Source organism: Dioscorea cayenensis, chromosome 19 (genome assembly GCF_009730915.1).
Source record: "Dioscorea cayenensis subsp. rotundata cultivar TDr96_F1 chromosome 19, TDr96_F1_v2_PseudoChromosome.rev07_lg8_w22 25.fasta, whole genome shotgun sequence".
Classification (NCBI taxonomy): domain Eukaryota; kingdom Viridiplantae; phylum Streptophyta; class Magnoliopsida; order Dioscoreales; family Dioscoreaceae; genus Dioscorea; species Dioscorea cayenensis.
The window spans coordinates 14637812-14662993 of NC_052489.1; the positions used below are offsets into that span (position 1 = coordinate 14637812).

General features: G+C 44.1%; 3 non-coding genes across 3 annotated transcripts; all 3 read left to right on the top strand.

Moving 5' to 3' along the window:
- Nucleotides 1-409: 409 nt before the first annotated feature.
- On the top strand, nt 410-516 carry LOC120250810. Its single transcript, XR_005533146.1, has one exon. It is a non-coding gene; the product is annotated as a small nucleolar RNA R71 (small nucleolar RNA).
- Nucleotides 517-13506: 12990 nt separating this feature from the next.
- Nucleotides 13507-13613, top strand: LOC120250934. The gene has a single exon (XR_005533263.1). It is a non-coding gene; the product is annotated as a small nucleolar RNA R71 (small nucleolar RNA).
- An 8427-nt stretch (nt 13614-22040) lies between these two features.
- Nucleotides 22041-22147, top strand: LOC120250880. Its single transcript, XR_005533212.1, has one exon. It is a non-coding gene; the product is annotated as a small nucleolar RNA R71 (small nucleolar RNA).
- The last annotated feature ends 3035 nt before the right edge of the window (nt 22148-25182 follow it).

The window sequence follows — 25182 nt, forward strand, 5'->3', positions numbered from 1 at the left end:
GCTATATGGACTACTTTGGTTCCTTATTGCATTACCTACAAAGTCGACTTTCTCCATCGAAGATACATCACCAATAGCGATCGGGCAATCGGAGGGAGCATGTCCTGCGCCACACCCAGTGTAAGTAGTCACAGCCACCACTCTATTAGAAGTTAGAAGGTCTAACTTCTTACTCAATGATTCCACTTGGGCTGCCAAAGAAGTGACTGCATCTATTTCATAGAGCCCGGCCACCTTCTTCCTTTCCCACGTATTCTACTGGTAATTGTTCATGGCCATGTCTTCTACTAACTGTCTGCCTTGTTCCGAGGTTTTAATCCGCATTGTACATTCCACGGTGGCATCTAACAATTGCCTTGTACTCGGATTCAACCCATTATAGAAAGTTTGAATGATCATCTATTCAGGAAATCCGTGTTGTGGGCATCTCCTCAAAAGGTCCTTGAAATGCTCCCATGTCTCAAACAATGATTCCAATTCCATCTGCACAAACGATGATATCTCATTGCGAAGCTTGGCCGACTTTCCCGGAGGGAAGTATCTAGCAAGAAAAGCTTCGACCATCTCATTCCAAGCCGTGATGGATGCTTTTGGCAAGGAATGAAGCCACTGCTTGGCTCTTTCCTTAAGAGAAAATGGGAAAGCCCTCAATCTAATAGCATCATATGATACACCATTAATCTTCAGTATATCACAAACTTCCAAGAAGTTCTCTATGTTGTTGTTTGAATCCTCATCGGCCAAACCATTGAACTTCACTGACTGCTAAATCATCTGGATGAATGCTGGTTTAAGCTCAAAGCTCAGAGCTGTAATCGGGTGTCACACAATACTAGATTGTGTCCCCAGTACTGACGGTATGGCGTAATCAGATAATGTTCTCTGCTGTTTATTCCGCTCAACCATGTTGTGAGATCCTTCAACTTCCACTTCAGCTAGATTTGACAGTTCCTACACAAGTTCTTTCCCTTTTCTTTGTAGTGTACATTCGAGTTCGGGATCTCCTTCAGTTAATATCGAAGGGTTCCCTCGGGTCATAACCTGGAGCTGTACCAAAAGAAGAAGAACAAATCAAAGCGATGATAGAAAAGGAAGATGTGAAATAGAATGAATGAACGAATAGCTAAGAAAACAAAGTGCAAAGTATCTCTAAATGCCTACTCCCCGGCAATGGCGCCAAAAAAATGACAACACCCCTTGCGTATGTCCTGCAAGTGCACAGGTTTGTCGAGTAATAAAATCCCAAGTGAGTGGGTATCCTATCCAAAGAGAGTAGGGAGTAAAAATACTTAAATTGTTTCTTAACCAAGTGAAGATGAATAATGATTGTGTTGACAAGATGTAATGTAAACAAGAATAAAAGAAAAAAGAGACAAAAGCACAAGTAAGTGAATGATAAGGCAATCGATATAAATGGGGTACTTAAATATTGTTCCGCCTAGGACAATCATTTCAAGTGCAAAACTAACTATTACGACTCCCAACTAATGCATTAATAAGTCATGGAAATCCTTTGATACACAGTCCCAAATCTAAGGTCAACCATGACTAACTCTATACCATGTCCCGGAGGAGAAATCGAACAATCTCAACACCTTGCACTCGGATAGAATCGCATGGAGTTCTAGGGATTCAAAGTGATAAACCCTCTTCCTAGAAATAGAACTAACCCTTTGGTCCAGGTGAGAGATCCTTAGTCATAATTAAGCCCTAGGTGCTAAAATCACTTCAACGCTTCACTCCGTAGCCTCTACAACTAAGCCCCAGCAGAAGGTCATCCTTTAGCCCATTGACAAGGTCCCCTTGCGTATATCCCGCAAGTGCACGGGTTTGTCGAAGTAATAATCCCGGGTGAGCGGGGTCGAATCCACAGGGAGTAGGGAGTAAAAACACTTAATTTGATTCTTAGCTATGTGAAAATTCAATGATAAGGAGTGTGATAATGATTCAATTCTCAACAATAAAAGCAACAAGAAAGAGAGCTCCTGTACCTCTCGACTCACCCTCTCAACCCTCTCCAACCTAGCTTTGTCTAACGCTCGTGGTGTGTCACTCACTCACAAGGTTACCAACAAGAACTCTCAACCCTAGTGTCACTCTAGGGGAAATGTTCATACAATCAAGCATTCAAGGTTGGAACTCACAATAAACATCAATTTATTGAAAGCATAATAAACAAGTTCAAAGAAACGAATACATCTTAGGGTTCACAATACCCGAGTACCCACTAGGGGTTTAGCTCTCCATGGAGCTAAGTACAATCAAAGAAATAGAATGTAAAAGCAATGAATCCATAAAGAAACCCCCTCGATAGTCGTGTCGATGGTCTTGTGGAGAGTCCTCTACTTGTCACAAGGGATCCTTTGTCCGGCCTAGGATACACCTCGCCGGATCTGTGCCGACGAAATCTCTCCCAATAACCTTCTTCCAAACGATGCGCGATGTCAGAGCCGTAGAAACTCTCCAAAAACCTAGCCAATACCCCTCGAAACCCTAGCCGAAGCCCTCTCTCAAGTTGGGGAAAAGATGGAGAAAAGAATACCAAAATCGGGGCTAAATCAGCTTTAAATAGGGCTGGAATCGGGCGACTCCACGGGCGTGGCTGCTCCACGTGCCCGTGCGGAATTTCCCACAGGCATGGATAATTTCCACACGCCCGTGTGGATTCTCTGTTTCTCTTGTTTCTCGGTCGGCTGTGAACAGTGCTTCTACAGCACATACTACAATATTGCTACAATGCTCTACTACAGTATTCACCCTGAATAGCTTCCCAATTCCATACTTTCATCGGAGTAACGCAAACGGGCACATGTTCATGTCGTGGATCACTTGCTTCTTCAATGATATGCACATTGGTGGAGCTCTTGTTCTATGTGCATAAGTCGGAATGCTCGAGTGTGACTGCCTCTGTGCCCCTCCAAATAGATGTGCCAACTCGAATACAGGAGGTTGCCACACATTCTAGCATCTCACATTGACCTATGTCTTCGGGTTTGTACCTTAGCAAGATTTCCTCCATAATCGGTGCATTGTGATCCACATTGGCCTATTTCCTTCATACTTGGCCTCACAACCCTACCTGCATAAAAGTAACATAAAAACACACAAATTAGTGTAAAAACCGGAGAAAAGTAATGCTCAACATAAGGAATGAACGCATCGCATTCGTATCGCACAAGCACTTATCAAACTCCCCCACACTTAAACTTTTGCTTGTCCTCAAGCAAAAATTAAAAACTTTATGTGCATCAATGAAGAAGATATTGGAAGTGCTTGGCCTTAGGTTCACCAAAGTATACAAAGAGAGCATTCTACATGTAAGGGAAATTCCAACACTAAATACAAAAAATCAATGCTCTAGCTAAAAACTTGAATCAAAAAGAAAACAAAACCCGAAATCGTGTACGTGTGTGAACTCACTCAAAAACAACCCAAGGTATACTCCTCAAAGTTCTAAGTATAAGGGATTTATTTATCTACAAAAGTGACAACAATTTCAAAGATGGTAGTAGCTTCACACATCCTCTAAGGTGGCTTTCACAGTTTCGAGGTGGTAGCTCTTTATACCGGAGTGGTAGCTTTCACTCATCCTATGAGATAGCTCTTTCTCTCATTAGGGCATACCTAGTATCCGACTTATGAGAGTAGCTTCATACTACATAGGTGGTAGCTCTTTCCACACAACAAGCACAAATAATAAAACTATTTCGTTCTTTCTTTTCATTTTGCATTGTTTTTTTTAAGAATTTAGCACAAGAAAATAAACCTAACTAGTCCCTTTAACATCGAACATGAGTTTCCAATAGAGTTCAAAAAGTGAGTAGTGCACTAAGTATAAATCGGACAAAAAATTCCTAGAAATTCAAGCAAGAACTAGAGCATGAAAACATTCAATGTTAGAAATTCTCCTAAACTCAAGAATACAATAATTGCAACTAAGGTGAACCGCCATTGGCTATGTGAGCATATATCAATCAAGAACAATAGAAAAGATGTGCGCACTATGAAACTCCACCCACACTTAAGTTGTACATTGTCCCCAATGTACACATTCAATCTCACTAAAAATATAAATCATTCAAAAGCAAATGTGGGAGAAGCAATCAAAACAATACTCCCCTGACTCCTAGTGTGACGTTTGATGAAGCTAGTTCGTTGGGAGTAGGGTTCCAACGGGTTCTGAAGCTTACACGGCCAAGTACCTCAGTACCTTGGCCGTGCCAATGACTAAGTCTCAATTCCCAAGAAGACAAGACCATCTGCACGCATACAGGAGGGGGTTCAGTGAAGCTCAATAAAGACAAAATAAATCGAGTGTATATAAAGGATAAAGCAATGAATACAACTCGATGATGCAAAATGAAAATAAACTCATAAGGGAAATCCTTTCTGAGTGAAAAAGTCTAAAAACAGGAAAAATAAAATAAAATGCAAGAAAGTAAAGGAAGGGAAAATCAAGTGTCTGTGTCGCTCTCAGGCTCCTGTGCTGCTGCTGCTGGTGAAGCATATACTGGGTCTACCGGTGCCAGGGTAGAGGATGGAGTTGCTAGAGGAACTGGGGGGGCTGGAGGAGTCCTCGGCCGCAATACAAATGATGAGGCGACGTCTCGCTCTAAAATCTGCTGTAACATGTCAAAACGCGCCATGAACTATGTGTACTAAGTGGCCTGCATAGCCCTAATCTCGGCAACCTCAGCTCGGACCACTCCTATAGCATTCTCGAGCCTCTCAAAGCGATCATTGGCTCAAGATGGTGAAAACATAAGTGACAAGGTCTCCTTGCGTATATCCCGCAACTGCACGGGTTTGTCGAAGTAATAATCCCGGGTGAGCGGGTATCGAATCCACAGGTAGTAGGGAATAAAAATACTTAATTTGATTCTTAGCTATGTAAAAGATCAATGATAATGAGTGTGACAATGATTCAATTCTCAACAATTAAAAGCAACAAGTAAGAGAGCAAAAGTAAGGAGGAGGTAAGGCAATCGATAAAGATAGTTTACTCGGATGATGCTTCACCTAGGATAATTGCTTCAAGTGCAAGAACTCTCTATTATGCTTCCTTTTCAATGCAATGGTGAGTCGTGGAAATTCTTACATACATAGTCCCAAATCTAAGGTCAACTATGCCTAACTCTATTCATGTCCCGGAGGAGAGATTAAATAATCTCTCAACCTCGCACTCGAATAAAGTTGCAATGAGCTCTAGGGATTCCAGGTGATAAATCTCTTCCTAATTATAGACCTAACCCTTTTGTCCAGGCGGAAGGTCCCTAACCACAATTAAGCCCTAGATACTAAGATCCCCATAACGCTTCACTCCGTTGCACGCGCAACTAAGCCCCAGCGGAGATTCATCCCTTAAACCATTCACTCTATTATGGCCGCAAAGAACTCAAGGAACGGAGGTAGAATCTATCACGTTGGAGGGGAAAGGGGACGCTCCTGTACCTCTCGACTCACCCTCTCAACCCTCTCCAACCTAGCTTTGTCTAACGCTCGTGGTGTGCCACTCACTCATAAGGTTACCAACAAGAACTCTCAACCCTAGTGTCACTCTAGGGGAAATGTTCATACAATCAAGCATTCAAGGTTGGAACTCACAATAAACATCAATTTATTGAAGGCATAATAAAGAAGTTCAAAGAAACGAATACATCCTAAGGTTCACAATCACCCAAGTACCCACTAGGGGTTTAGCTCTCCATGGAGCTAAGTACAATAAAAAAAAATCGAATATAAAAACAATGAATCCATAAAGAAACCCCCTCGATGGTCGTGTCAATGGTCTTGTGGAGAGTCATCTACCCGTCGCAAGGGATCCTTTGTCCGGCATAGGATACACCTCGCCGGATCGATACCGACGAAAGCTCTCCCAATAACTTTCTTCCAAACGACGTGCGATGTCAGAGCCGTAGAACCTCTCCAAAAACCTAGCCAATATCCCTCAAAACCCTAGCCGAAGCCTTCTCGCAAGTTTGGGAAAAGATGGAGAAAAGAATACCAAAATCGGGGCTGAATGGGCTTTAAATAGGGCTGGAATCGGGCGACTCCACGGGTGTGGACGGTACACGCGCCCATGCGGAATTTCCACACGGCCGTGGATAATTTTCACACGCCTGTGTGGATTCTCTTTTTCTCTAGTTTCTCGGCCGGCTATGAACAGTGATGCTACAGTACATGCTACAGCCTTCGACCTGAATAACTTCCCAATTCCATATTTTCATCGGTGTAACGCAAACGGGCACACGTTTACATCGTGAATCACTTGTTTCTTCAATGATATACATGTTGGTGGAGCTCTCGTTCTTATGTGCATAAATCGGAATGCTCGAGTGTGACTGCCTTTGTGCTCCTCCAAATGGATGTGCTCACTCGAATGCTAGGAGGTTGGCACACACTCTAGCATCTCACACCTGACCTATGTCTTCCCGTTTGAACCTTAGCGAGATTTCCTCCAAAATAGGTGCATTATGATCCACATTGGCCTATTTCCTTCATACTCGGCCTCACAACCCTACCTGCATAAAAGTAACATAAAAACGCACATATTAGTGTAAAAACCTGAGAAGAGTAATGCTCAGCATAAGGAATGGACACTTCGCATTCATATCGCACAAGCACTTATCAAACTCCCCCACACTTAAGTTTTTGCTTGTCCTCAAGCAAACATTAAAACATTCTGTGCATTAATGAAGAAAATATTGAAAGTGCTTGGCCTTAGGTTCACCGAGGCATAAAAAGAAAGTATCTACAAGTAAGGAAAATTTCAACACTAAATACGAAAAATCAATGCTCTAGCTAAAAACTTGAATGAAAAAGGACAACAAACCCGAATTTTGTGTATGTGTGTGAACTCACTCAAAACAATCCAAAATATACTCCTCAAAGTTCTAAGTACAAGGGACTTATTTATCTAAAAAGTGACAAAAATTTTAAAAGATGGTAGTAGCTTCACACATCCTCTAAGGTAGACCTTTCCAAAGCGGCCGCTAAGGTGGCTTTCACACTTTCGAGGTGGTAGCTCTTTCTACCCGAGTGGTAGCTTTCACTCATCCTATGAGATAGCTCTTTCTCTCATTAGGGCATAACTAGTAACCGACTTGTGAGAGTAGCTTCATACTTCATAGGTGGTAGCTCTTTCCACCCAACAAATACAAATAAACAATAAAACTATTTTGTTCCTTCTTTTCAATTTTTTTTTATTTTTTATTTTTTTTATTTTTTTATTTTTTTATTTTTTTATTTTTTATTTTTATTTTTTTTTTAATTTAGCAAAAGAAGTAAACCTAACTAGTCCCTTTAACATCGAACATGAGTTTCCAATAGAGTTCAGAGAGTGAGTAGTGCACTAAGTGTAAATCGGGCAAAAATTCCTAAACATTCAAGCAAGAACTAGAGCATGAAAACATTCAATGTTAACAATTCTCCTAGACTTAAGAATACAATCATTGCAACTAGGCTGAACCGCCATTGGCTATGTGAGCATATATCAATCAAAAACAATAGAAAAGATGTGCGCAGTCTAAAAACAAGAAAATAGAATAAAGTAAAATGCACGAAAGTAAAAGAAAAGTCAAGTGTCGGAGTCGCTCTCGGGCTCCTGTGCTGCTGCTGCTGCTGAAGTGGAATATAGTGGGTCCTCCGGTGCTGGAGGAATTGATGATCTGGGTCTCAGGAGATCTCGAAGGAAGTCGAATCGGGCCATAAGATCTGTGTACTGAGCCGACTGCATAGCCCGGAGCTCCGCTATCTCAGTCCGAAACTCTCTAACATCGGTCTCCAGCCTCTCAATACGGTAATAGGCTCGAGTACCCGGTGCTACAGAAGATGGAGGAGTCTGCTGGACACCCCCTGCAGTATCTCCTTCGCTCTTGGTGGTCTCAACGGTAGCTGTAGTGAGAATATAAACCCCTGGCCCAAACCTCCGTACCAACCCCATCATCCTGATCGTATCGAACGCAAGAGGAGTGGGCACAACTGTCCTCTCAGCACCACGTAGAGTGTCGCCCAAACCCATTCCCAGAATGAGTCTGGTGATATAAGGGCCAGCAAATAGTAGACCCACTCTCGTCGAATGACCCTGGTACTGCAAAACATCTGCTAGAATGGACCCTAAGTGAACTGGTACATTGCGGGCCAGGGAGTATAAGAAAAGCAGATCCAGCCTGGTCAAAACGGCTGTGTTATCTGCTCGACCTGTCACGGACCTGCTGTTTACTGCGTGTACGTATCTATAACTGAACCGGGACAAACTAAAGGCCTTCGACAATCCCGGTTCGTACTCCCCACGTCCACACAAAATCCTGTACACATGATATGGAGTGACTGACACTGAAAAATCTACTGGTAGTCGGCCATACTCCACGATACCTGTATAAGCGACATCGTACATGCCCGTAATAATCAAAAACTCAGTGACGGTCATGGAGAATGGATGTCCGAATGCCCGAAACTGTATCGCCTCTATAGTGTCAACTTTCCCATGCAGCAATCGAAACTCAAAGGATGCTAAAACCTCTAGCGTAAGTGCGCGGTAAGCTGGCTCACTAATCGTCAGTAGCCTTTTCCAGCTTCCCACTGCCAGCATCTCATCAATCTCATTAATTACCTCGTCACCCTGCTGAACATTTCGAAGCACTTGTACATCCGCGAAGTAAGTCTGACCAAACCCAAGTGCTAAAAGTCTGTCGAAGCGAGCCTGATGCTCAGGGTTCCAGAATTCCACATCTATCGGCTCGGGTGAGGTGAGTCTGAGGCGCTTCACTTTGTTCTTCTTCGCGCGAGGTGCCATATCTGTAGTACAAAAGAAGAAAACAATCAAAAATCTCAAAAGCAATATACTGCAGAATTCCACACGGGCCTGTGGAAATTACCCACACCCGTGTGGATCTGCAAAGCGTGAAACTCCCGCACGGGTGCACAACAAATCTTAACAATTCAATTTAAAACCACTTCTAAATACTTACTACACATCCATCATGCATGAAAATTCTCATTTAAAAGTATTCAATCCGTGAAAAACCCTAATTGGCGAAGAAAAGAGGATAAAAAGGTTACCGAAGAGATAAATATGAAAACTTCTGAAATTCGGTAAGATTTCCGAAGAAAATTCCTCCAAACAGCGATGAAGGGTTGGAAAGATGATCGGGAACCGTTTTCCAGTGATTGGAGATGAAGACTGAGACGGATCACAAGGTTTTTAAGGAGAAAATCGCGTCTCTTAGAATTTTGTGTATCCCCACGGGTGTGTCAAAATTACCCATGCCCGTGCGCCTCACTTCGAGAGCGCCACAAGGGCGTACACATGTCCCTGTGCTTTCTCGGGAAAACACTCCTTTCACTCTGACTACTCTCACACTGGCGTGCGGAAATTACCCACGCCCCTGTGGCTTCCCTGGACATCCGAGAAAAATATCAAGTCTTCCACATGCCCGTGCGGAAATTCCCCACGGGCGTGGACATTTACATGCTCAACTCACAGGGACAGCCGCACACCCTTGTGTTTTCTCGGGATGGAGAGAACACCCTGCAGAGATTCGCACGGGCGTGTGGAAATTACCCACGCCAGTGTGTGGTTCACAAGGTCGGCCACAGGGGCGAGTCCACGCCCTTGTGTGCCCTCGGGAAAATCTGCCCAACTTTGTAGGAGTTTACACGCCCGTACGGAAATTACCCACGGGCATGTGATATTCGCATGGTCATTCACAGGGGCAGCCGCACGCCCCTGTGCTTTCTCTGGATGGGCTGGCAGTATACGCCCACGGGCGTGTGGAAATTCCACACGCCCGTGTGTTTTCTCTGGATGACTTAGAAAAACTTGTAGGCTCTGCAGAACTATTCTGAACATGTTTCCACTCTCAGAGCCTGCTATATTATGCAAAATTTACCAGATAAAAACACGAAATAGAATTTAAATGACCAGACATCACCAACTCTTAATAAAACACACAATGAATACTTTTAAAAATCCCACAACAAAATCGCAGCACAAGCACTTAAAAATTGAAACATCAACACTGAACAGTTTTTCATGAAAACAAACTAAACTAAAATGTGCGAGAACAAGAAACACTTGGGTTGCCTCCCAAGAAGCCCTTGTTTAACGTCACTAAGCTTGACGTATCTTTCTTACCTCACTGGGGTTCATAAATGAAGGTTGCCCTCTTACCCATGGCTTTAAAGCATGATGAGCAAAATCTCTTGAGGGTAGAAGGTGTATTCTCGGGCTTCGGACCACCTAGCAATGGTTCGTCCAACTTCCTTGGCTCATGTACGTCTCCAACAATCTTGGAGCGTTTTCGGTGGTGTCTCCGAGCCCTCTTCATTTTCCGGAGCACCATCTTCAAGATCCCCGGGGTAGATGTTTCTTCTTCAGTCGAACCAAGCGTCATTACTTCTTCATTGCTCTCCTCTTGGTCGAATAAACCTTCATATGGATCCGGGTTGAATATTTCCTGCACATATTCATCAACAAGCACATCAGTAGTGTCTAGAAAGTATAAATTGTCATCGAAATCAAGAGAATGCCTCATGGCTTCAGCAAGGCGGCATGTGAGCTTGTCATCTCCAACTCTCAATGTGAGCTCTCCGCCGTCCATGTCAATCAATGCTTTGGAAGTCCGCAAGAACAGTCTCCAAAGTATCAAGGGTACATCAGCATCCTCATCGACATCTAGCACTACAAAGTCAACCAGAAAAATGTACTTGTCCACCTTGACAAATACGTCTTCAATGATGCCTCTCGGATGTCATACCGTTTGGTCCGCCAATTGTAAAGTCATCCGAGTAGGCCTAGGTTCTCCTAAGCCTAGTTTTTGGAAGAAAGTATATTGCATGACGTTGATACTTGCCCCTGAATCCGCCAATGCCATTTGCTCACCTAAGTTGCCGATGTTACACTGAATGATGAAGCTTCCCGGGTCTTTCTTCTTGTTCGGCATGTTCTTTTGCAACACCGCCGAGCATGAAGCATCTAGCACCATTGAAGCACTCTTCTCCAATTTCCTCTTGTTGGTCAATAGGTCTTTTAGGAACTTTGCGTGCTTAGGCATTTGAGCCAATGCCTCTACAAAAGGAATATTGATGTGGAGTTTCTTGAACAGACTCAGGAACTTCTTATACTATTCATCCCCTTGGTCATTCTTCCATCTAGAGGGGTAAGGGATTCTTGGCTTGAATGGTGGGGGTGCCACCTCTTTCTCTTTGTTTACTCCCTTCTCAACCTCTACAACCTCGGGTGCGTGTTCTTTCGGCTTTTTACTCGGAAGCCTCCCTTCAACCGCACGACCACTTCTCAAAGTGATCGCCTTCACATGTTCTAAAGGATTGGTTTCTGTGTTGCTTGTTAAACTTCCATGTGGCCTTTCGGAGAGAGACTTCGCAATTTGCCCCACTTGATTTTCAAGGTTGTGCAAGGAGGCGGTGTGATTGCGAAGTGTAGCCTCGACTGATTCAAACCTTGTATTTGCCGATTGAACAAATCTAGCCAAGTGCTTCTCGAAATCCGTCATTCGGGTTTCCAAGCCTGAAATTCTGTTTTCCACTTGAGGGGCTTGTTGTTGTTGTTGGAAACCTGATGGCCCCATGGTCTTCAATATCCCCGGGGTAGTAGTTACCTCCTCAGTCGACCCAAGCATCATTACTTCTTCATTGCTCTCCTCTTGGTCGAACAAACCTTCATATGGATCCGGGTTGAACATTTCCTGCATGTATTCATCAACAATCTCATCAGCACTGTCTAGGAAATACAAAGTGTCATCGAAATCGAGAGAATGCCACATGGCTTTTGCAAGGAGGTAAGTGAGTTTGTCATCTCCTACTCTCAATGTGAGCTCTCCGCCGTCCATGTCAATCAATGCTTTGGAGCTCCGCAAGAACGGTCTCCCAAGTATCAAGGGTACATCCACATCCTCATCGACATCTAGCACTACAAAGTCAAGCGGAAAAATGTACTTGTCCACCTTGACAAGCATGTCTTCAATGATACCTCTCGGATGTCGTACCATTCGGTCCGCCAATTGTAAAGTCATCCGAGTAGGCCTAGTGATAAGTGCTTGTGCGATATGAATGCGAAGTGTTCATTCCTTATGTTGAGCGTTACTTTTCTCATGTATTTACATTAATATGTGTGTTTTTATGTTACTTTTATGCAGGTATGGTTGTGAGGCTGAGTATGAAGGAAATAGGCCAATGTGCACCATAATGCACCTATTTTGGAGGAGATCTTGCTAAGGTTCAAACGCGAAGACATAGGACAAGTGTGAGATGCTAGAGTGTGTGCCAACCTCCTCGCATTCGAGTGAGCACATCCATTTGGAGGGGCACAAAGGCAGTCACACTCGAGCATCCCGTCTTATGCATATAAGAACAAGAGCTCCACCAACATATATATCATTGAAGAAACAGTCTAACGTCCCAATTCCATACTTTCATCGGGGTAACGCAAACGGGCACACGTTCACGTCGTGAATCACTTGCTTCTTCAATGATATATATGTTGGTGGAGCTCTTATTCTTATATGTATAAGACGGAATGCTTGAGTGTGACTGCCTTTGTGCCCCTCCAAATGGATGTGCTCACCCGAATGCGAGGAGGTTGGCACACACTCTAGCATCTCACACCTGTCCTATGTCTTCGCGTTTGAACCTTAGCAAGATCTCCTCCAAAATAGGTGCATTATGATCCACATTGGCCTATTTCCTTCATACTCAGCCTCACAACCATACCTGCATAAAAATAACATAAAAACACACATATTAATGTAAAAACCTGAGAAAAGTAATGCTCAACATAAGGAATGAACACTTCGCATTCATATCGCACAAGCACTTATCACTAGGCCTACTCGGATGACTTTACAATTGGCGGACCGAACGGTGCGACATCCGAGAGACATCATTGAAGACGTGCTTGTCAAGGTGGGCAAGTACATTTTTCCGGTTGACTTTGTAGTGCTAGATGTCGATGAGGATGCAGATGTACCCTTGATACTTGGGAGACCGTTCTTGCGGACTTCCAAAGCATTGATTGACATGGACGGCGGTTAGCTCACATTGAGAATTGGAGATGATAAGCTCACATACCGCCTTGCTGAAGCCATGCCTCATTCTCTCGATTTTGATGATACTCTATACTTTCTAGACACTACTGATGAAATTGTTGATGAATATATGCAGGAAATGTTCAACCCAGATCCGTATGAAGGATTGTTCGACCAAGAGGAGAGCAATGAAGAAGTAATGATGCTTGGTTCGACTGAAGAAGTAACATCTACCCCGGGGATCTTGAAGAAGGTGCTCCGGAAAATATGGAATTGGGACGTTATTCAGGTCGAAGACCATAGCAACACTGTATGGAATTGTGTTACCCCGATGAAAGTATGGAATTGACAAGCTTCATCAGGGGTTTTGCTACCTAAGGTACCTCCTACTGTCGCATCCAAGAGTTGCCTTGTACTCGGGTTCAAACCATTGTAGAAGGTTTGAACAATCATCCACTCTGGGAATCCGTGTTGCGGACACTTTCTCAGGAGCTCCTTGAACCTTTCCCATATCTCGAATAGAGACTCCAATTCCAACTGAACAAAGGACGAGATCTCATTCCTAAACTTTGCTTATTTTTCCGAGAGGAAATAACGGGCTAGAAAAAGCTTCTACCATCTCCTCCCATGTAGTGATTGATGCTCGGGTAATGAGTGTAGCCATCGCTTCGCTTTCCCCTTCAAGGAAAAATGGGAAGGCTCTCAATTTGATGGCATCATCAAGTAACCCCATTTATCTTCAAACGATGTAGCACACCTCGAGAAAGCTCTCTATATGACTATTTGGATCCTCATCAGCCAAACCGTTGAATTGTGGCGACTGCTACAGCATATGGATGAATGCCGGCTTTAGCTCAAAGTTCTGAGCTGTAATCGGAGGACGCACAATACTCGATTGCGTCCCCAACACTGAAGGTCTGGCATAGTCGGATAGTGTTCGCTGTTGCTCATTCTATCCTGCCATGTTTTCAAATTCCTCTCCTTCCAAATCAGCTGAATTATGATGTTCTTCCACAGGTTCTTTCCCTTTTCTTCTAAGTGTACATTCAAGCTCAAGATCTCCTTCAATCAATATTGATGGATTCCCTTGGGTCATAACCTGGAGCTGCACCAAAAAGAAAGAAAAAGAAAATCAGAACGATGATAGAATAAGAAGACGTGAAATAGAATGTGTGGTGAAATAGCTAAGAAAACAAAGTGCAAAGTATCTCTAAACGCCTACTCCCTGGCAACGGTACAAAAAACTTGACAAGGTTCCCTTGCGTATATCCCGCAAATGCACGGGTTTGTCGAAGTAATAATCCCGGGTGAGCGGGGTGGAATCCACAGGGAGTAGGGAGTAAAAACACTTAATTTGATTATGAGCTATGTGAAAAATCAGTGATAAGGAGTGTGATAATGATTCAATTCTCAACAATAAAAGCAACAAGAAAGAGAGCAAAAGTAAAGAAGGGGGTAAGGCAATTGATAAAGATGGGGTACCCGGATAATGCTCCACCTAGGATAATTGTTTCAAGTGTAAGAAACCTCTATTATGCTTCCTAATCAATGCAATGGTGAGTCGTGGAAATCCTTAATTACATAGTCCCAAATCTAAGGTCAACTATGCCTAACTCTATACATGTCCCGGAGGAGAAATAGAACAATCTCAACACCTCGCACTCGCATAGAGTTGCAATGAGCTCTAGGGATTTCAAGTGATAAATCTCTTCCTTATAATAGACCTAACCCTTTGGTCCATGTGGAAGGTCCATAACCGCAATTGAGCCTTAGATACTAAGATCACCTCAACGCTTCACTCCGTTGCACGCGCAACTAAGCCACAGCAAAAGTTCATCCCTTAGACCATTCACTTTATTATGGCCGCAAAGAACTCAAGGAACAGAGGTAGAATCTATCACGTCGGAGGGGAAAGGGGACGCTCCTGTACCTCTCGACTCACCCTTTCAACCCTCTCCAACCTAGCTTTGTCTAACGCTCGTGGTGTGTCACTCACTCACAAAGTTACCAACAAGAACTCTCAACCCTAGTGTCACTCTAGGGGAAATGTTCATAGAATCAAGCATTCAAAGTTTGAACTCACAATAAACATCAATTTATTGAAAGCATAATAAAGAGGTTCAAAGAAACAAATACATCCTAGGGTTCACAATACCCGAGTAAACACTAGGGGTTTAGCTCTCCATGGAGCTAAGTACAATCAAAGAAATAGAATGTAAAAGCAATGAATCCATAAAGAAACCCCATCAATAGTCATGTCGATGGTCTTGTGGAGAGTCCTCTACTCGTCGCAAGGGATCCTTTCTCCGGCCTAGGATACACCTCGCCGGATCGGTGCCGACGAAGGCTCTCCCTATAACCTTCTTCCAAACAACGCGCGATGTCGGCGCCGTAGAACCTCTCCAAAAACCTAGCCAATACCCCTCGAAACCCTAGCCAAAGCCCTCTCTAAAGTTGGGGAAAAGATGGAGAAAAAAATACCAAAATCGGGGCTGAATCGGCTTTAAATAGGGCTGGAATCGGGCGACTCCACGGGCGTGGCTGCTCCACACGCCCGTGCGGAATTTCCACACGGGCGTGGATAATTTCCACACGCCCGTGTGGGTTCTCTATTTCTCTGGTTTCTCGGTAGGCTGTAACCAGTGCTGCTACAATGCATACTACAATGTTGCTACAGTGCTCTGCTACAGTATTTAACCTGAATAGCTTCCCAATTCCATACTTTCATCGGGGTAACACAAACGGGCACACGTTCACGTCGTGGATCACTTGCTTCTTCAATGGTGTACATGTTGTTGGAACTCTTGTTCTATGTGCATAAGTCGGAATGCTCGAGTGTGACTGCCTCTCTGCCCCTCCAAATGGATGTGCCAACTCGAATACGAGGAGGTTGGCACACATTCTAGCATCTCACATTGACCTATGTCTTCGCGTTTGAACCTTAGCAAGATTTTCTCCAAAATCGGTGCATTGTGATCCACATTGGCCTATTTTCTTCGTACTCGGCCTCACAACCCTACCTGCATAAAAGTAACATAAAAACACACATATTAGTGTGAAAGCACGAGAAAAGTAATACTCAACATAAGGAATGAACTCTTCGCATTCGTATCGCACAAGCACTTATCAAACTCCCCCACACTTAAGCTTTTACTTGTCCTCAAGCAAAAATTAAAAACGTTATGTGCATCAATGAAGAAGATATTGGAAGTGCTTGGCCTTAGGTTCACCAAAGAATACAAAGAGAGCATTCTACAAGTAAGGGAAATTCCAACACTAAATACAAAAAATCAATGCTCTAGCTAAAAACTTGAATCAAAAAGAAAACAAAACCCGAAATCGTGTACGTGTGTGAACTCACTCAAAAACAACCCAAGGTATACTCCTCAAAGTTCTAAGTACAAGGGATTTATTTATCTACAAAAGTGACAACAATTTCAAAGATGGTAGTAGCTTCACACATCCTCTAAGGTAACCCTTTCCAAAGCGGCCGCTAAAGTGGCTTTCATACTTTCGAGGTGGTAGCTCTTTATGCCGGAGTGGTAGCTTTCACTCATCCTATGAGATAGCTCTTTCTCTCATTAGGGCATACCTAGTATCCGACTTATGAGAGTAGCTTCATACTACATAGGTGGTAGCTCTTTCCACACAACAAGCACAAATAATAAAACTATTTTGTTCTTTCTTTTCATTTTCCATTTTTTTTTTAAGAATTTAGCACAAGAAAATAAACCTAACTAGTCCTTTTAACATCGAACATGAGTTTCCAATAGAGTTCAAAGAGTGAATAGTGCACTAAGTATAAATCGGGCAAAAAATTCCTAGAAATTCAAGCAAGAACTAGAGCATGAAAACATTCAATGTTAGAAATTCTCCTAAACTCAAGAATACAATCATTGCAACTAAGGTGAACCGGCATTGGCTATGTGAGCATATATCAATCAAGAACAATAGAAAAGATGTGTGCACTATGAAACTCCACCCACACTTAAGTTGTACATTGTCCCCAATGTACACATTCAAGCTCACTCAAAATATAAATCATTCAAAAGCAAATGTGGGAAAAGAAATCAAAACAATACTCCGCTGACTCCTAGTGTGACGTTTGATGAAGCTAGTTCGTTGGGAGTAGGGTTCCAACGGGTTGTGAAACTAACACGGCCAAGTATTTCAGTACCTTGGCCGTGCCCATGACTAAGTCTCAATTCCCAAGAAGACAAGACCATCTGCACGCATACACGAGGGGGTTCAGTGAAGCTCAATAAAGACAAAATAAATCGAGTGTATATAAAGGATAAAGCAATGAATACAACTCGATGATGCAAAATGAAAATAAACTCAGAAGGAAAATCCTTTCTGAGTGAAAAAGTCTAAAAACAGGAAAAATAAAATAAAATGCAAGAAAGTAAAGGAAGAGAAAATCAAGTGTCAGTGTCGCTCTCAGGCTCCTGTGCTGCTGCTGCTGCTAGTGAAGCGTATAGTGGGTCTACCGGTACCGGGGTAGAGGATGGAGGTGCTAGAGGAACTGGGGGAGGCCGGAGGAGTCCTCGGCCGCAATACAAATGATGAGGCGACGTCTCGCTCTAAAATTTGCTGTAACATGTCGAAATACGCCATGAACTCTGTGTACTGAGTGGCCTGCATAGCCCTAATCTCGGCAACCTCAGCTCGGACCACTCCTATAGCATTCTCGAGCCTCTCAAAGCGATCATTGGCTCGAGATGGTGAAAACATAAGCACTGGGGTGGCTCCTCTGCCACTGGAATTGCCTCGGTCTCCATCGTTGCTGGCTGAGGCTTGGGAGCGGGCTGAGATGCTCCTGCATCATCACCCTCTTCCTCGGCTATCACTGGAGCTGGTAGTACTAAAGCAAAAATCGTTGTCCGAACCCTGCGGACCATGCCCATCATCCGCATCGTCTCTAGACTCAGGGCAGCAGGTACACTCGTCTTCTCGGCCCCGCGAATCGAATCCAAGAGACCCATGCCTAACACTAATCTCATAATGTAGGGGCCCGAGAAGATCGCTCCCAGTCTAGCATAGTGTCCCTGATGTCTGATGTACTCTGCCAGGATGTGCCCTAAATGAATCGGTACATGTTGTACCATCGAGTACAAGCACAGTAGCTCCTGACGGCTCAGGACACAAGTGCTATCACCACGGCCATTCACCGACCTACTCATAATGGTATGCAAGTATCTGTATGCAGGTCGCGAAAGGCACGTGGCCTTGGACACCCCTGGCTTGTACTGACCTTGACCACATAACACTTTGTAAGCTCTCTGCGGGGTCAAGGTTCCAGGGTAATCAGTCGGTAACTGCACGTACTCCTCTATATCTGTGAATGCCTCCTCGTACAAGCCAAGTAGTACTAAAAACTGCGTGAAACTCGCATACGATCTATCGAACTCGAATGATGAAAGTACCTCCAGTGCAAACTCTCGGATGGCTGGCTCTCTAATCATCAGCAACTGCCGCCAACCACCTTCTGAAATGAGATCCTCGATCTCATCAGCAAACTCATCTCCCTGCTGAAGATCTCGCAATATAGTCGTGTCTAAAAATTGAGTCTGCCCAAAACGGAGCCTCGATAGGCGCTCATAGCGAACCTGATGCTCTGGAATTGCAAACCGCATGCCCTCGGGCTCAGGAGATGACTCACGTGGTCTCTTATCAGCTTGCTTCTTTGACCTAGGTGTCATAATCTGCAAGATTTAAAAGAAATGGATTAAACAAGTTGATAAACCAATGCTGCAGAAATCTACACGGTCTTGTGGAATTTCCGCACGCCCATGTGGATCCATGGGGCATGAGAACCGCACGGCCATGCTTCAAAAATCCAAAAATACAACTCAAAAATGCTTCTAACTTTGTTCTAGACATAAATCAACGTTCTAATTGAAGAAACGAACCATTTATAACCATATTAATCGATGGAAGCATTGAATTGGCAAAAATCATGAGAAATGGGGTTTACCGATGAGATGGCAAGAAAAAGTGAAGAATCAGCCAGAAAACCTCGCTAAAATTCTCCCAAATTGGCGCTATGGAACCGGAGAGTGATGTGAAAGTGTTTTCAGACGAATAGAAGTTGTGAAGGGGGAGAGAAACTGTTCTTCTTTTAAAGAGAACGTACGACCTTTGGCGTTCTATGCAACCACACGGGCGTGCGTTAATTATCCACGCCCGTGCGTCCTCTCTCCAAAAACACTACAGGGGCGTGCGCACGCCCCGTCTCCTTTGACTCTGACTGTTCTCGCACGGGCGTGTGGAAAACATCCACGGCCGTGCTCCCGAATCACAGGGGCAGCCACACGCCCCTGTGGCTTCTCTGGACATCCGAGAAAAGTATTAAGTGTTACACACGCCCGTGCGGAAATTCGCCACGGGCGTGGACATTCACATGCCCAATTCACAGGGGCAGCCGCACGCCCCTGTGTCTTCTCGGAATGGAGAGAACTCCTCTGCAGGGTTTCGCACGGGCGTGAGGAAATTACCCACGCCCGTGCATGGTTCACAAGGTTACCCACAGGGGCGAGTCCACGCCCCTGTGTGCTCTCGGGAAAAATATGCCAACTCTGCAGGAATTCACACGCCCGTGCGGAAATTACCCACGGGCGTGCGACATTCGCATGGTCGTTCACAGGGGCAGCCGCACGCCCCTGTGCTTTCTCTGGATGGGCTCGCAGTATACGCCCACGGGCGTGTGGAAATCCCACACACCCGTGTGTTTTCTCTGGATGACTTAGAAAAATCTGTAGGCTCTGCAGAATATTTCTGAACATGTTTGCACACTCAGAGCATGCCCTATTATGCAAATTCTACCAGTGAAGAACACGAAATAGAACCCAAACGACCAAACCTCGCCAATTCCTCATAAAACACACGATGAATTTTAGACAAAACCCACAACAAAATCGCAGCACGTCATCTAAAAATTAAGACACCAACAATTAATAATTTATTCATGCAAACAAACTAAACTAAAAGATAAGAAAACAGTAAACACTTTGGTTGCCTCCCAAGAAGCACTTGTTTAACGTCACTAAGCTTGACGTACCTTGCTTACCTCACGGGGGTTCATGAATGAAGGTTTCCCTCTTACCCATAACTTAAAAGCATGATGAGCAAAGTCTCTTGAGGGTAGAGAGTGTACTATCGGGCTTCGGACCACCTAACAATTGTTCATCCAACCTTCTTGGTTCTTGTGCGTCTCCAACAGTCTTGGAGTATTTCCGGTGGGGTTTCCTAGCCCTCTTCATTTTCCGGAGCACCTTCTTCAATATCCCCAGGGTGGATGTTACCTCCTCAGTCGACCCAAGCATCATTACTTCTTCATTGCTCTTCTCTTGGTCAACAAACCTTCATATGGATCCGGGTTGAACATTTCCTACATGTATTCATCAACAAGCTCATCAGTAGTGTCTAGGAAATACAAAGTGTCATCGAAATCGAGAGAATGCCGCATGGCTTCAGCAAGGCGGTAAGTGAGTTTGTCATCTCCAACTCTCAATGTGAGCTCTCCGGCAGTCCATGTCAATCAATGCTTTGGAGGTCCGCAAGAACGGTCTCAAAAGTATCAAGGGTACATTCACATCCTCATCGACATCTAGCACTACAAAGTCAACCGGAAAAATGTACTTGTCCACCTTGACAAGCATGTCTTCAATGATACCTCTCAGATGTCGTACCGTTCTGTCCCCCAATTGTAAAGTCATCCGAGTAGGCCTAGGCTCTCCCAAGCCTAGCTTTTGATAAAAAGTGTATGGCATGACATTGATACTTGCCCCTGAATCCGCCAGTACCATTTCTTCACCTAAGTTGCCGATGTTACACGGAATGATGAAGCTTCCCGGGTCTTTCTTCTTGTTCGGCATGTTCTTTTGTAGCACGGCTGAGCATGAAGCATCTAGCACCACTGAAGAACTCTCCTCCAACTTCCTCTTGTTGGTCAACAAGTCTTTAAGGAACTTCGCATACTTAGGCATTTGAGCTAATGCCTCTACAAAAGGAATGTTGATGTGGAGTTGCTTGAATAAACTCAGGAACTTCTTACACTATTCATCCCCTTGGTCATTTTTCAATCTAGAGGGATAAGGGATTCTTGGCTTGAAAGGTGGGGATGCCACCTCTTTCTCTTTCTTCGCTCCCTCCTCAACCTCTACAACCTCGGGTGCATGTTCTTCCGGCTTCTCACTCGGAAGCCTCCCTTCAACCTCACGAACACTTCTCAAAGTGATCGCCTTCACATGTTCTCTAGGGTTGGTTTCCGTATTGCTTGGTAAACTTCCATGTGGCCTTTCGGAAAGAGACTTCGCAATTAGCCCCATTTGATTTTCAAGGTTGTGCAAAGAAGCGGTGTGGTTGCGAAGTGTAGCCTCGACTGATTCAAACCGTATTTTTGCAGATTGAACAAATCTAGCCAAGTGCTTCTCTAAATCCGTCATTCGGGTTTCCAAGCCTGAAATTCTGTTTTCCACTTGAGGTGCTTGTTGTTGTTGGAAACCCGGTGGCCCCGTGGCCTTTTGTGGTCCTTAGTTACTCCATGAAAAGTTGGGATGATTCTTGCAACCTGAATTGTAAGTATTGCTATATGGGTTCCCTTGAGATCTCATGCCATTACCTTCAAATTCAACAATTTCCACTGAAGAAAAATCACCAAAATAGATCGGGCAATCGGAGGGAGCATGTCCTCCACCACAACCGGTGCAATTAGTCATGGCTGCAACTCTATTCGAAGCTATGAGATCTAGCTTCTTACTCAGACTCTCTACTTGTGCCGCCAATGAGGTCACTGCATCGATTTCATGGATACCAGCCACCTTTTTCTTCTCCCTAGCATTCCATTGGTAACTATTTAACCCCATTTCCTCAATTAATTGACGAGCTTCATCGGGGGTTTTGCTACCTAAGGTACCTCCTGCTGCCGCATCCAAGAGTTGCCTTGTACTCGAGTTCAAACCATTGTAGAAGGTTTGAACAATCATCCACTCCGGGAATCCGTGTTGCGGACACTTTCTCAGGAGCTCCTTGAACCTTTCCCATGTCTCGAATAGAGACTCCAATTCCAACTGAACAAAGGACGAGATCTCATTCCTAAACTTTGCTTATTTTCCGAGAGGGAAATAACGGGCTAGAAAAGCTTCTACCATCTCCTCCCATGTAGTGATTGATGCTCTGGGTAATGAGTGTAGCCACTGCTTCGCTTTCCCCTTCAAGGAAAATGGGAAGGCTCTCAATTTGATGGCATCATCAGTAACCCCATTTATCTTCAGCATGTTGCACACCTCGAGAAAGCTCTCTATATGACTATTTGGATCCTCATCGGCCAAACCGTTGAATTGTGGCGACTGCTACAGCGTATGGATGAATGCCGGCTTTAGCTCAAAGTTCTGAGCTGTAATCGGAGGACGCACAATACTCGATTGCGTCCCCAACACTGAAGGTCTGGCATAGTCGGATAGTGTTCGCTGTTGCTCATTCTATCCTGCCATGTTTTCAAATTCCTCTCCTTCCAAATCAGCTGAATTATGATGTTCTTCCACAGGTTCTTTCCCTTTTCTTCTAAGTGTACGTTCAAGCTCAAAATCTCCTTCAATCAATATTGATGGATTCCCTTGGGTCATAACCTGGAGCTGCACCAAAAAGAAAGAAAAAGAAAATCAGAACGATGATAGAATAAGAAGACGTGAAATAGAATGTGTGGTGAAATAGATAAGAAAACAAAGTGCAAAGTATCTCTAAACGCCTACTCCCTGGCAACGGCACAAAAAACTTGACAAGGTTCCCTTGCGTATATCCCGCAAATGCACGGGTTTGTCGAAGTAATAATCCCGGGTGAGCGGGGTGGAATCCACAGGGAGTAGGGAGTAAAAACACTTAATTTGATTATGAGCTATGTGAAAAATCAGTGATAAGGAGTGTGATAATGATTCAATTCTCAACAATAAAAGCAACAAGAAAGAGAGCAAAAGTAAAGAAGGGGTAAGGCAATTGATAAAGATGGGGTACCCCGATAATGCTCCACCTAGGATAATTGTTTCAAGTGCAAGAACCCTCTATTATGCTTCCTAATCAATGCAATGGTGAGTCATGGAAATCCTTAATTACATAGTCCCAAATCTATGGTCAACAATGCCTAACTCTATACATGTCCCGGAGGAGAAATCTAAAAATCTCAACACCTCGCACTCGCATAGAGTTGCAATGAGCTCTAGGGATTCCAAGTGATAAATCTCTTCCTTATAATAGACCTAACCCTTTGGTCCAGGTGGAAGGTCCCTAACCACAATTGAGCCCTAGATACTAAGATCACCTCAACGCTTCACTCCGTTGCACGCGCAACTAAGCCCCAGCGGAAGTTCATCCCTTAGACCATTCACTCTATTATGGCCACAAAGAACTCAAGGAACGGAGGTAGAATCTATCACGCCGGAGTGAAAAGGGGACACTCTTGTACCTCTCGACTCACCCTCTCAACCCTCTCAACCCTCTCTAACCTAGCTTTGTCTAATGCTCGTGGTGTGTCACTCATTCACAAGGTTACCAACAAGAACTCTCAACCCTAGTGTCACTCTAGGGGAAATGTTCATACAATCAAGCATTCAAGGTTGGAACTCATAATAAACATCAATTTATTGAAAGCATAATAAAGAGGTTCAAAGAAACAAATACATCCTATGGTTCACAATACCCGAGTACCCACTAGGGGTTTAGCTCTCCATGGAGCTAAGTACAATCAAAGAAATAGAATGTAAAAGCAATGAATCCATAAAGGAACCCCCTCGATAGTCGTGCTGATGGTCTTGTGGAGAGTCCTCTACTCATCGCAAGGGATCCTTTGTCCGGCCTAGGATACACCTTGTCGTATCAGTGCCATCGAAAGCTCTACCAATAACCTTCTTCCAAACGACGCGCGATGTCGGAGCCATAGAACCTCTCCAAAAACCTAGTCAATACACCTCGAAACCCTAGCCGAAGCCCTCTCTCAAGTTGGGGAAAAGATTGAGAAAAGAATACCAAAATCGGGGTTGAATTGGCTTTAAATAGCGCTGGAATCGGGCGACTCCACGCGCCCGTGCGGAATTTCCACACGGGCGTGGATAATTTCCACACGCCCGTGTGGATTCTCTGTTTCTCTGGTTTCTCGGTCGGCTGTGAACAGTGCTGCTACAGTACATACTATACTCTTGCTATAGTACTCTTCTATAGTATTCAACCTGAATAGCTTCCCAATTCCATACTTTCATCGGGGTAACGCAAACGGGCACACGTTCACGTCATGGATCACTTGCTTCTTCAATGGTGTACACATTGGTGGAACTCTTGTTCTATGTGCATAAGTCGGAATGCTCGAGTGTGACTGCCTCTGTACCCCTCCAAATGGATGTGCCAACTCGAATACGAGGAGGTTGGCACACATTCTAGCATCTCACATCGACCTATGTCTTCGCGTTTGAACCTTATCAAGATTTCCTCCAAAATCGGTGCATTGTGATCCACATTGGCCTATTTCCTTCATACTCGGCCTCACAACCCTACCTGCATAAAAGTAACATAAAAACACACATATTAGTGTAAAAACCCGAGAAAAGTAATGCTCAACATAAGGAATGAACGCTTCGCATTCGTATCGCACAAGCACTTATCACCCATTCACTCTACTATGATCGGAAAGAGATCAAGGAAATGAAGTTAGGATAAATCACATCGGAGGGGAAAGGGGACAGTCCAGTACCTCTCGACTCACCCTCTCGACCCTCTGCAAACTAGCTTTGTATAATCCTCGAGGGGTGTCACTCACTCACAAGGGTTACCAATATGAACTCTCAACCCTAGTGTCACTATAAGGAAGGATTCAATTAATCAAGCAGTCAAGATTGGAACTCAAATAAAACATCAATTAATGAAAACATAGTAGAAGGTTTAATGAAACAAATCCAGGTATCCACTTGGGGGTTTAGCTGTCCATGGAGCTAGTTACAATCAACAATAAAATTGAATGTAAAAACAAGTAATCCATAGAAAACCAGCTAGATAGTCGTGACGATGAACTTGTAGAGAAGCCTCGTCTCCTCCAAAAGTCCCCTTGTCCGGCCTAGGACACACCTCGCCGGATCTGTGCCGACAAAAGCTCTCC